This window comes from Tupaia chinensis, unplaced genomic scaffold (assembly GCF_000334495.1).
Source record: "Tupaia chinensis unplaced genomic scaffold, TupChi_1.0 Scaffold147340_1, whole genome shotgun sequence".
Classification (NCBI taxonomy): Eukaryota; Metazoa; Chordata; class Mammalia; order Scandentia; family Tupaiidae; genus Tupaia; species Tupaia belangeri.
Window position 1 is genome coordinate 383,924 of NW_006207191.1, and position 13,153 is coordinate 397,076.

The 13,153-nt window shown below is 40.2% G+C and overlaps 1 protein-coding gene across 2 annotated transcripts in view; it reads left to right on the forward strand.

Annotated features, from left to right (window-relative positions):
• Positions 1 to 13,153, forward strand: part of GOSR1 (golgi SNAP receptor complex member 1) — a 56,488-nt gene that overhangs the window by 21,202 nt on the left and 22,133 nt on the right. The gene's annotated exons all lie outside the window — the stretch shown is intronic.

Sequence of the window (13,153 nt, forward strand, 5' to 3'; positions counted from 1 at the left end):
ACAGGAGACAAATGAAGTGATTTAAGTACATGCATCTTAAATAATTTGTTTTGGGTTATAAAATAATGAGAAGATAGAAATCAAACGTTATTGGGACCAGCAAATGGTGTAATGATTACGTCGCTGGACTCCCAAGTAGTCGACTGTGATTCGAGTCCTGAACTAGCAACTTAAAACTCAACGCCAGGTGCATGCGCATGCCCAAAATCCCAAGAAGAGAATGAAGGAGAAGGGATTGTGGGGTGGTCATGTCTCCTGGGAGGTGATTTCTCACTTTCTGTCTCTTTGTCTCTCTTTATTCTCTGGCAAGCACACACACCTTATAGCAAAAAAAACTCTCTTAAAAAAAGTTATTTTTCCATTTACATTTGATCAAAGTACAAAATCTCAGTCAACTTTATGTATGTTTTATGTTCTTTCTAACATTCTTATAAAAAATGTTTTTCTGTGCTAATTCTGTATAGAGAGAAACTGAGATGGGATGAAAGTGAATCAAATAGAGCTTCTGATGAATTAGAGGAATTGTTGAGACTAAAAACAAGGCCTTCATCATTACTCTCAATGTTAGAACACACAGCTTCCAAGGAACTTTTTTAAAAATTCACTCTTGGGACCAGCCGATGGTTACGTCACTGGACTCCCATGTAGTCAACTGTGATTCAAGTCCCAGACCCGGCAACTTAAAACTTACACTGGGCATATGTGCAGGCATGCCCAAAATCCCAAGAGGAGAATGGAGAAGAAAGGGTTGTGGTGTGGCCATCTTCCCCAGGGGATGATTTCTTACTTTCTGTCTCTCCAGTGAACGTATGCACCCTATAGCAAAAATCTCTCTCTGAAAAAATAAATTCAGTCTTTTTGTGCAAATTACAGATACTTGCTAGGTGATAACAAAATTATCAGCTAATATATTTACGAATAATATGAAAGACCGGCTTTTCAATGTTGTTTTTATATTTTACTTCCTAACTACTTCAAGAATTTATGAGAAGTTTTTTACTAACATAATAAAATTTAAATCATTCATTAGTACAGATTCTGTAACATTTTTTATTCATCAATACATTGCGAGCTTTGGGACCAGCAGTTAGCATAATGGCTATGTCGCTGGACTTCCACGTAGTCGACCGTGGTTTGAGTCCTAGACCCGGTGGCTTAAACTCACGCTGGGTGTGTGTACATGCGTGCCCAAGATCCCGAGAGGAGAATGGAGGAGAAGGGATTGCGGCGTGGCCATCCCCCTTGGGGGGTAATTTCTCGCTTTCTATCTCTCTGTCTCTGTCTATCTGGCGAGTTCACCCGCCCTATAGCAAAAAACTCTCAAAAAAAAAAAAAAACATTGTGAGCTTTTTCCCATGTCACTTGATAATTGTTTTTGGTTTTTAAACAGTAATGCATATATTCCATAATACAGATAAACCATAATTTACATAACCATTTCCCTAATGTTGGCCTTTTGGATTATTTTCAGTTTTTACTGTTATACATAGAGAAGTTTTGTGTGCGTGTGCGTGTGTGTGTGTGTGTGTGTGTGTGTTTTAATGTAAGGAACATACAGTGTTTCATCTTAGAAAAACTTAGGTTAAATGGCCAAACAAAAAAGCATAAGGAAGTAAAATTAACCTGAAAGTGAGATGAGCAGCACACAATTTTGTATTTCATCAAGGCCATTTGTAATTATTAAGCCAGATTTGCTGCTAGTGTACTTTTTATTATTTTTTACATTTTTGCCAGAAGACACCTGCACTAGCTGGAGAGAAAGAGAAAGAAAGAGAAGGAAAGTGAGAATGCCTTCCCCATGGGGCATAACCGTGTGCCAATCAGTCTCTTCTCCATCCACTTCTCCCTCCTTTCAGGATTTTGAGTATACACACATATGCAACCAGTGTGTTTCTCAAGCTGCGGGGTCCAGGACTTGAACTGCATTTTGTCCATGTGGGATCCAGCTACCTTAATCACCAGGCCATAGCAGATGGCGTAATGGTTACGTCAGTGGACTGACATAGTCAACTGTGGTCTAAGTCCTGGACCCGGTGACTTAAAACTCACGCCAGGTGTGTGTGTGCATGCCCAAGATCCCAAGAGGAGAATGGAGGAGATGGGATTACGGCATAGCCATCCCCCCAGGGGGTAATTTCTTGCTTTCTGTCAGACAGACAAGTACATGCACCTTATAGCAAAAATCTCTCTAAAACAACAACAAAAAACAGGCTATAAGCTGGCCCACTGTACTGTTTATTTTAACCTTGCATGAGTAAAGGTTTTCAGTATCTAGCAACTCAGGTAATTTAATTTTATGCAGTAGAGTCAGACTTTTTACTGCTAAAAGTATATTTACATTTTTGGTTCTTCTTAAAATATTTTGCCATGTTAATACAGATTTCCACAACTTGGTCGAAAGTACATATTTTGGGGACCAGCAGTTAGCATAATGACTGTGTCGCTGGACTCTCATGTAGTGGATTGCGGTTTGAGTCCTGGACCCGGTGGCTTAAACTCATGTCAGGCACGTGTGCATGCCTACCCAAGATCCTGAGAGGAGAATGGACGAGAAGGGATTGTGGCGTGGCCATCCTCCCTGGGGGGTGATTTCTCGCTTTCCGTCTCTCTGTCTCTGTCTTTCTGGCGAGTGCACGCGCCCTATAGCAAAAACCTCTCTAAAAATAAATGTACATATTTTTGTCTTGGAAAAGAATTGTTTTTATGAGCTCCCCTGAACATATATATATATATATATATATATATGTTTTGTTTTGGGTTTTCTTGGGAGAGGTATTTGCTATAGGGCGCATGCGCTCGCCAGACAGAGACACAGAAAGTGAGAAATCACCCCCCAGGGGGGATGGTCATGCTGCAATCCCTTCTCCTCCATTCTCCTCTGGGGATCTTGGGCACACATTCACTTTCGGCGCATGTGCATGCATGCTGAAGCTCCTGAGAGGAGAATGGAGGAGAAGGGATTGCAGCAGGGCCATCCCCCCGGGGGGTGATTTCTTGCTTTCTGTCTCTCTGTCTTTGTCTTTCTGGCAAGCGTATGCGCCCTATAGCAAAAACCTTTCCAATAATAATAATAATAATAATAATGAGAATTTTAAAAAATAATAGTAATAATCTGGAAAAAAATGAAAACTATTTGCTGATAATGTGGATAGTAATGTTTTTGTCTTGACCGATATGCATGGTAATCATGTTGGAAAAAGAAATGTTATACACTGAAGATATATATGATTAAATGTAATATAAAAAATTTAAAATTTTTTAAAAAGATTTTACAGAGCTAGCAGGTGGCATGGTGGTTAAGTCATTGGATACTCCCACATGGTCAACCATGGTTTGAGTCCTGGACCTGGTGACTTGCTTTCTCACTTTCCTTCTCTCTGTGTGTCTTCATTCTGTGGTCAAACGAAAATAAATAAATGAATAAATAAAAGTAAATAAGTAATTCTTTAAAAAGAAGATTTTACCAGTTTATATTATGGAAGGTCATCATTTCTATTCCTATTTCGTAAATAAGGTCATTTTTTTTTTCTCTTTTTTTAGTTTTTGCTATAGGGCATGTGTGTTTGCCAGAGAGAGATGGGGTAGGGAGTCAGGGTGGATGGTCATGCAGCAGTCCCTTCTCTATTCTCCTCTCAAGATTTTGGGCGCACACACATATGTGCCCTTTGTGATTCTCAAGCCACAGGGCACGGGACTTGAACTGCGAAGCTAGCCATGTGGGATCCAGCATCTTAACCTCCATGCCACCTGCTAGCCCCAGTAATTTTTATTGCATTCGTATATTGAAAAATCACACTGTATTCCATAAATAGGTACAATTATTTTGTAATTTAAAAAAGGAAACAATGGGGCCAGCAGGTGGCATGGTGGTTAAGGTACCGGAGCCCATATGGACAACTCTGCAGTTTGAGTCCTGGACCTGGTGGCTTGAAAAGTACACTGGACGTGTGTCCGTACATGCCCAGAAATCCTGAGAGGAGGATGGAGAAGAAGGGATTACAGTGTGGCCATCCCATGTGGTGATTGCTCACTTTTCCCCTCTCTCCCTCTCTAATAAGTACATGCACCCTATGGTAAAACCTAAAATTAGGGACCAGCAGTTAGCATAATGGCTATGTTGCTGGACTCCATGTAGTCGACCGCGGTCCAGACCTGGTGACTTAAAACACCAGGCGCATGTGCGTGCGTGTCCAAGATCCCGAGAGGAGAATGGAGAAGGGATTGTGGCATGGCTATCCCCCCTGGGGGGTGATTTCCTGCTTTCTTTCTCTCTGTCTGTCTGTACTTATGCTTTGTCTCATCTGCTTAGAATACTCTTACCTTTTCATATATACTTCCACTTACAATCCATGGTCTAAGCTCAGTTGTCACTTCTTCAAAGAGGCCTTTCCTGTCATGTCTCAAGTAGGCGCTCCTTGAGAGTTTCTATTTAACAAAGCACTGTTTTTGCCCCCTTCATAGCATAATGATGTTTTGTGATCATTTTTTCTTTTTATGTTTTTATTATCTAGCCTCTCCCTCCCCATTTTGAATGTAAACTTCATGAGAGCAAGTACTTAAATTTGTGTAATTGTGGACAGTGTTGTGTCCCTAGTTCCTGTTACATCACAGAAACTTTGTTTATTTTTTCTTAGTTTATTTTTTTAACTTGCCATATGGCATGTGGGTTCACTGAAGAGAGAGAGAAAGTGAGAAAGCACCCCTCCCTCCCTCCCAGGGGGATGGTCACACTGTAGTTCCGTTTCCATCCTCCTCTCAGGACTTTGGGCATGCCACACATGCACACAATGCGATTTTCAAACCACCTGGTCTGGAACTCAAACCCACAGTCAGTCATGTGAGATCCAACTTCCTTAGCCACCACACCACTGACTGGCCCGAAACTTAATTTTAAAAGCATTTGTTTTCTGTGAGAGTCACACAGACATCCTTGACAGGGTCTTTACAAACAGTCCTCTCACTGCTGTGCAGCTAATCAAGCTCATGGGTGCCTGTGGGCACACCCAGTGTGTTCAGGTGGCCTCAGAATGCAAGCCCAGAGCCTCCCAGGTGGTCTCTGGCATCACACTGCATAGCTCCACAGCCTGCGCCACCACGTTGGCCAGGAGTCTTCACAGTTATTTGTTGTATAAATGATGGATATAAACAGAAGGTATAAATTTTGGCATCATATGTGTATGGATCTACATGTGTGCCATAATGTGTAGAAAACATATTTAACTTATTCACCTTTTCCCTAAATATTTACTGAATATACATACTATGTACAAGGTTTCATCCAAATGCTATATATATGAAATCTGATTTTGAGGACCAAAGGGGATATTGTTATGTGGATAGTTATTATTCTACTTTGCAAAATGACTTCTCCATGAAATTTCTTTTTTAAAAAAGTCAGAGTCTTATATTGCATATAGTAAGTCTTTGGTTAGCATCTCTTTTATTTACAGATGAGGAAACAAAATTCAGAGAGGATATAGGCCAAGGCCACATTACTATTTAATAGTATCGCACTTACTAAATGCACATTTCCTAACCCATTTCCATATTTGTCCTACATCACACAACCTCTCTTGTGTTTTGCTTCTTTAAAATTTTATTTTCATTGTATTTGGGACCTAGCATGGCATGTTATTAAGAATTGAAAGATCAGTTGCTTTTCACCCTTCTGAAAAACAAGTAACCTGGCTTCTGTGTGTCTGTTTTTCCATCTTTAAAATGGGATAATAGCTGTTCCCCTATGTTATGTGACTTTGAGAGTGAATGACTTAAGAGTTAAGACATCTTACAAAATTTAAAGCATTCTAAAAATATGAAGATTTGGCTCAGTCTGGTGGTGCAGTCACAAACTGATCTGTAATGCTGGAAGGCACATGGTCAGCAGGTTTGGATTCCAGGTTAACCTGAAATATGGTGTGTGCACATGCCCAAGGTCCTGACTAGGTGGAGGGCCAGGGGAAGGGAATCACAGTGTGATGGGTGCTTGCTCCCCACCCCTGAAGAAACAATTTTTTTCAAATCATCACAAATAGGACTTTTTATTTGTCACTATTAAAAGTTTAAACTTTAAACAGATTCTTAAACTTGTGGTTCATGTCCTTCAGGTCATTTGACCTTAGTGCCTGTCTTACCCAAAGTAACTTTTCATGTTTTCACTGTGAAGCTCCATGAGTTTTCTCATTTCAAACTTGGACTTCTTCAGCATTTTTGTTTTTCTGATGAAGACATCATGGAGAGGATAGATAGATTAGCAAGCCTTTTTTCTGTGTCTTTCCAATGCTATCTGGAATCAGTTTATTGACCAGTTCTTTGAAGTCATTTGTCTGCATGTCCTGGGTCATGATTTCTATCATCATCTTCCAGATTTGGTGGGCCTGCCAAAGCTGAGCATAGGAAGTCTTCTGTATCTGATTGTTGCATTTTTTAAATAAAACCAACACCGAACAAACAAAGCAGATTACCATCAATAGTTGTGACATTAACATGATCTTCAGTCGTGGTCTGCCATTTTTGACCGTGAAATACATTTCGTCATGAGTAAGATCCATGCCATGGAAGTTAGTCAGGAAATTTTTGTCCTAAACGCCCTCAGTAATTAGCTTGAATTTCCTAAATGCAACTTCATCATTCTGTAGATCTGCAAGACTCACTTCAAACATACCGTGCTTAAGGCCAAAAGATGCAGTTTCGGTTCCCTGAGTCCTGGCGACTACTGTTTTTCCAGTATTTCTTATAGTGAACATAGCAGGTGCTTTCACAGCATTACCAGTCTTGGAAAATGGATCAACCACTTTCTTCTTGGCTCCCTTTCTGCTGCCTTTTGTAAGGCACTTGATCTTGCCAACATAGTGCTACTCAGAGAGCCAAAAGTGAGAGTACAACTTACATGAGAACTTAGGTGTACAGAGAGAGCAAATCGTTTTTTTTTTTTTAAAAAAGAAATATATTAGGCCAGTGGGTAGTGTGCTGAATAGCGCACTAGATCCCACATAACCAACTGCACCTTTCGAGTCCCAGACATGGCTGCTTGAAAATCACACCAAATGTGCATACGAGCATGCCCAAGATCCTGAGAGAAGAATGGAGGAGAAGGGATTACAGCATGGCTGTCTCCCCAGAGGGAATGATTTCTGACTTTCCCTCTCTCTGTATCTGGTGAGCACATGTGCCCTATGGCAAAAACTTAAACAAACAAACAAACAAAATATATATAAAGATGGTAAGCGCATGTGCCCTATAGCACAAACTTAAAATAGATAGATAGATAGATAGATTTATTTCATACGACTTTTCAAATACAGAACTGTCATATAAAGCAAGTTATACTCAAAATCAGTTATAATATTTAGTTGAGAGATATTAAGTTGTCTGAGTGAGGCACACATTTACTACATTGGTATTGTAAGTAATATCCAAAAATGAGTAAAGACTTATTATGTTCTCAGTTAGGAATTTATCTTTTTTTCTGCTTACTGTTTTTCTTATAGTATTTTTTAGACTGTTTAGATTTGGTATTTTGAATTTTTTAACTTACCAGCCTTATGATTTGTGTAATTCAAAGTTGTGGTTTTAGAAATATTTTAGGTAGGCATTTAAAGAACACTAAGAATGTTTTCATGTTTGTTTAACTATTTTAGCCAAACTTTCTCATGTCCACAGCCAGTAAAAGCAGGGATTCAAACTTAGGCCTTCTGATTATGTTGCTTCTGTAATACTGCACTCTTTCTTTTTTTTTTTTTAAGAGGTTTTTGCCATAGGGCGCGTGCGATCGCCAGACAGAGAAAGACACAGAGACAGAAAGCGAGAAATCACCCCCCAGGGGGGATGGCCACACCACAATCCCTTCTCCTCCATTCTCCTCTTGGGATCTTGGGCACGCACGCACACGCGCCTGGCGTGAGTTTTAAGCCACCGGTTCCGGGATGGGAACCGCGGTCGACCATGTGGGAGTCCAGCAACATAGCCATTACGCTAACTGCTGATCCCTCTACAAGTTTTTTAATACAGGAGAAAATCTAGGTGATCTTAAATTTACAATTACTGTTGGTACAGACAGAGGGTGAGTGCACTCTCCAGAGAGAGAGAGACAGAGCACCCCTTAGTGTGACATGTTCACGCTGCATTCCCTTTCCTCCATTTCTCCTTCATATCAGGATCTTGGACATATGTGCCTGGCATGGCCACTGGGGCCAGGATTCAAACAACAGTAGGCCATGTGGAATCCAGCTTCCAATGTGCAGCACTGAACCATGGCATCATACGTCCAGGCTGGTGACTTAATGTTTGGCGATGAATTTTTTTTTTTTTTTTTTTTTTTTAAAGTTTGGCTGTTATGGCAAATGTGCTTGCCAGAGAGAAATAGAAAGTGAAAAATTATCCCATGGTGGGAAGGTTTACACTGTAATACCGTCCCCTCCATTTTCCTCTTGGGATTTGAGGCATGCACATAAACATACCTGAAATGATTTTCAAGCTGCTGGATCTGGTACTCTGTGCACTCAGCCATGTGGTATCCAGCACTTTAACCTCCATGCCACCTTCTGGCTCCTTGGTGATGAATTTTTAGATGCAAAGCCAATAATACCATCCATGAAAAAAAAACCCGACAAGATGGACTTCATTAAAATTAAAAACTTTTGCTGTGTCACAGACTGTTAAGAGAATTTTAAAAAGGGCTGACCTTGTGACCTAATGGTTAAAGAAACTGGATCCCACATGGCCAACTGCTGTTCAAATCCCAGCCCTGGTGGCAAGAAAAACATATCGTGTGTGCACATGTGACTCCAGACCCCAACAGGAAGGAGAAATAGAGAAGGTATTGCAGTGTGACCACACATCATTAGGAATCCTTTCTCCCTTTCTTTTTCTCTCTATCTCTTTCTCTCTTTGGCAAACACAGGCAAAAATAAGTTTAAAATTTTAAAAGAGTGGGCCAAGATCTGGACCATCCAGTGGCATGGTGGTGAAGGTGGCTGGATCCCACATGGCTGACTGTGTAGTCTGAGTCTCATACCCAGTAACTTGAGAAGCACATCAGATGTGTTTGTATGCATGCAAAAATCCTGAAAAATGGAGAAGGGATTGTGAACACCCCTCACTTTCCCTCTCTTTGTCTCCATGCAGGGAGTATTCACACCTCTGGTAAATCAAAAAGAAAAATTAGGAAACCAGCAATTAGCATAATGGCTATGTCGCTGGACTTCCGTGTAGTCGACCGCAGTTCGTGTCCCGGACCCGGTGGCTTAAAGCTCATGCCAGGCACGTGTGCATGCATGCCCAAGATCCCGAGAGGAGAAGGGATTGCGGCGTGACCATCCCCCCTGGGGGGTGATTTCTCACTTTCTGTCTCTATGTCTCTCTCTCTCTCTGTCTGGCGAACGCACGCGCCCTATAGCGAAAACCTCTCCAAAAAAAAAAAAAAGGAAAAATTAAAAAAAAAAAAAAAGAGTGGGCAAAGATCTCAACAGACACCTCATCATATATACAGATGGCAAATAAAGCATATGAAATGATGCTCAACATTGTATGCCATTAGGGAATTGCAAATTAAAATAATGAGATACCATTATACATCTATTAGACTGGTTAAAGTGCAAAACACTGGCAACATCACATCAACAAAGCACTGGCAAGGATTTGAAGCAACAAGAAGTCTCACTCCTTGCTGATTTGAGTGCAGAATGGTACAGCCACTTTGGAAGACAGTGTAGCAGTTTTCTTAAAAAGCTAAATATAGGGGTTGAAAGTGGCACAGCAGTGGGACCAGCAGTTGGCATAATGGCTGTGTCACTGGATTCCCATGTGTTCGACCACGGTTCGAGGCCCAAACCCAGTGGTTTAAACTCAAGCTGGGCGCATGTGCGTGTGTGCCCAAGATCCCAAGAGAATGGAGGAGAAGGGATTGGTAAATGTGATGCTCTGCAAAGCAATTTCACATGGGAAGGTTCCTAGTTCAAGTCTGAAGACCTCCCTGAGTATGATTGGCACATTACTTACCCATGATCCTCAGTTGGCTAAAGGCTGGGTGTGAATCACAGTACTGAGACACTTGACATTCTTTCTCTCTATTTCTCTCCCACACCTGTCTCACACATACACTTATGAAGAAATAAACCTTTAAAAATAAAAGAGCATGGTATGGTGGTTAAGGCGGCTGGATCCCACAAGGTCTGTTATGCGGCTTGACCTGGCAGCTTGGAAAACATGTTGGGCACATATGTGTGTATGCCCAAAATCTCGAAGGGAGAAAAGGAGTGCTTTCTCTCTCTCTCTCTCTCCCCCCCTCCCTCCCTCCCTCCCCCCCTCCTTCTCTCCCCCGTTCGTCCAGCCTGCACATGTACCTTCTAGCAAATTTAAAATAAATAATAATCATTATTTAAATATGGCTTTATGATTTATTGGTACAATAATTGGTGATGAAATTTAGCTATTGCTTTCAACTGGTTTAAATTAGTCTAGAGACAAGAACTTGCTTAATTACAGATTCTAGATAACTTTTTGGAATGCCTCTGGGGTGTTAAGAAGTACTTGATTATATATTTTCTACTCTAAAGCAACACAATTTTAAACTCAATTTTTACTAAATTATGCTATCTTCATGGAGCCACTCTGTTGAATTGTATTTACATTGTCAAAAAATGCTTTTTAATGAACGGTGTTTATTTGGTCTTAGCCAAATGAGTAAGGATTTAGAGACTTTGGCCAATTTGAGAAGAAATTTAAACATCACTGGCCTTCCTCTATATAAACTAAGGATGACAGTCAGGGTGGAGGAAGTATGTGTATGACTGAACTCTGGTATGCTACGTGCATAGTTAAGCTAGTTAAGCTAGTGTCCACATCTTACTCCTCTACAATGAAGTCTTTTAGTTAGGCTCGTTTATTAGCTGGTTGGTGAACTTTAGTCTTGACCTATATGATTTAGAATAGATACAAGAGAAATGCTATTATAGCTTCAGACCTTATAGAAAGCAGGTAATGATGGGACCAGCAGGTGGTATGGCCAACCAGGGTTCGAATCCCCGGACCTGGTGGTTTGCTTTCTCACTTTCCCTTTCTCTTTCTCTATCTGTGTCTCTCTCTGGTCAAATTTAAAATAAATGAATGAATAAATAAAATAATTATTTTTTAAAAAAAGAAAGAAAGCGGATAATGATAATGAGGAAGTATATCTAGTTGACTTTCTGATGATCTGTGCGAAATACTTGTATTTTACATTATTTTCTAGGCAAATTCATTGAGTTAGATAGAAATGTATTTCCACAGAATCTTTTTTTTTTTTTTTTTTCATTTTTAAAATCCTGCTTCACAGTTGTCTAGTATTTAAGGTATGTAACTTTATATCCATTGTAACCTCGAATTTTTTTTCCTTTGGTTTTAATTTTAATTTTTTTTAAGAGAGAAGTTTTTACTGTAGGGTGTGTGCACTCTCCAGAGACAAAAAGACAGAAAGCAAGAAATCACCCCCCAGAGGGGATGGCCATGCCTCATTCTCTTCTCCATTCTCCTCCTGGGATCCTTGGCACGCACACACACGCACCTGACTTGAATTTTAAGCTGTCGGGTACGGGACTCAAACTGGGAATCAATTACATGAGAGTCCAGCGATGTAACCATTACATCATCTGCTGGTTCTGTTTTTCAATTTTTTAACTCTTATTTTGAATTAATTGTGTAATTGTATGCAGTTATAAGATAATACAGAAAAATCCTTTTTTTTTTTTTTAACCAGTTCCCCTAGTGGCAACATCTTATAAATTATAATATCATGTCATATCATAATCAGTATATGGGAATTAATATATCTGATATGCAGAGCATTTCTATTACTACGGGATCCCTTATGGTATCTTTTTATAGCCATATCCACTTCTCTTCTACCTTTCACTCCACTGCCACCATTAGCCTTTGGCAGCCACTAATCTGTGCTCAGTTTTTCTAATTCTGCCATTTTAAGAATGCTGTAGGGCCAGCCAGTGGTATAGTGGTTAAGGTGCTGGATTCCACATGACTAACTCCACAGTTTGAGTCCCACACCCAGTGGCTTGAAAAACATGCCACCCTTAAACATGTGCATGGATTTAGGATCAAATAGCACAATTGGCCATGATGGATCCAGCCACCTTAACTGCCATGCCCCTGGGTGGCCCCTCTTTTCATCCTCTTAACAGAGTCTTTCACGGAACTTGGGTTTTTCATTTTAATGAGGTCCAATTTATCAATTTTTCTTTTCTCGATTGTGTTTTTAGTGTCCAGTGTAAGAACTCTTCTGCCTAGCTTTAAGTCCTAAAGGCTTTCTCTTATGTTTGGGATTTTTTTTCTTAAAGTTTTATAGTTTTATGTTTACCATATTACATTTTGAGCTAATTTTTTAAAGAGGTTTTTGCCTTAGGCCACATGTGCTCACTAGAGAGGGAGAGACAGAAACTGAGAGAAAAAGTGAAAGAGGGAGGATGGCCGCACCGCAATCCTCTTCTTCATCCTCCTCCTAGGACCTTGGGCATTCATGCACACGTACCCAGTGTGATTTTGAAGTCCAGGACTCGAACCATGCGGCCGTGTGGGAGTCCAGCAACATAACTGCTATACCATCTGCAGGTCCCTTGAGCTAATTTTTTAATAAAATGTAAGCCTAAGGATGAGGTTTGTTTTTTGCCTACAGATGTCTGATTGTTCCAGCACCATTTTTTGAAAAGGCTCTCTCTCCAATATAGAATTGCTTTTTTTAAAAAAGAATATTAAAATTTATTATTATCTTTTTAAAATTTACTATAGGGCATGTGTGCTCACCAGAGAGAGACATAGAAAGTGAGAGCAAGCTACTAGGTCCAGAACTCAAACCATAGTCAAGTCCAGCGTCCTAACCACCATGCCACCTGTTGAACTCCCTTGAGTTGCTTTTGCACGTTTGCTAAAAGTCAGTTGATATTGCTTAATGGATATGGGGTTTTTTCTCTTAGAGTAATGAAGATGTTTTGGAACTATTGGTCTCATTATGTTGTTGTGATCCTCTTTCCTCAGTTCTGAGTAGCAGCATCTCCCAGTATGACTAGACTAATACTGTATTTGCAATTTTGGTGCCCACATTTATTGCAGTATATAGATATATGGTTGGTTTTGTGCATGTTTACATCATTTCCTGCAAACCTGCTGA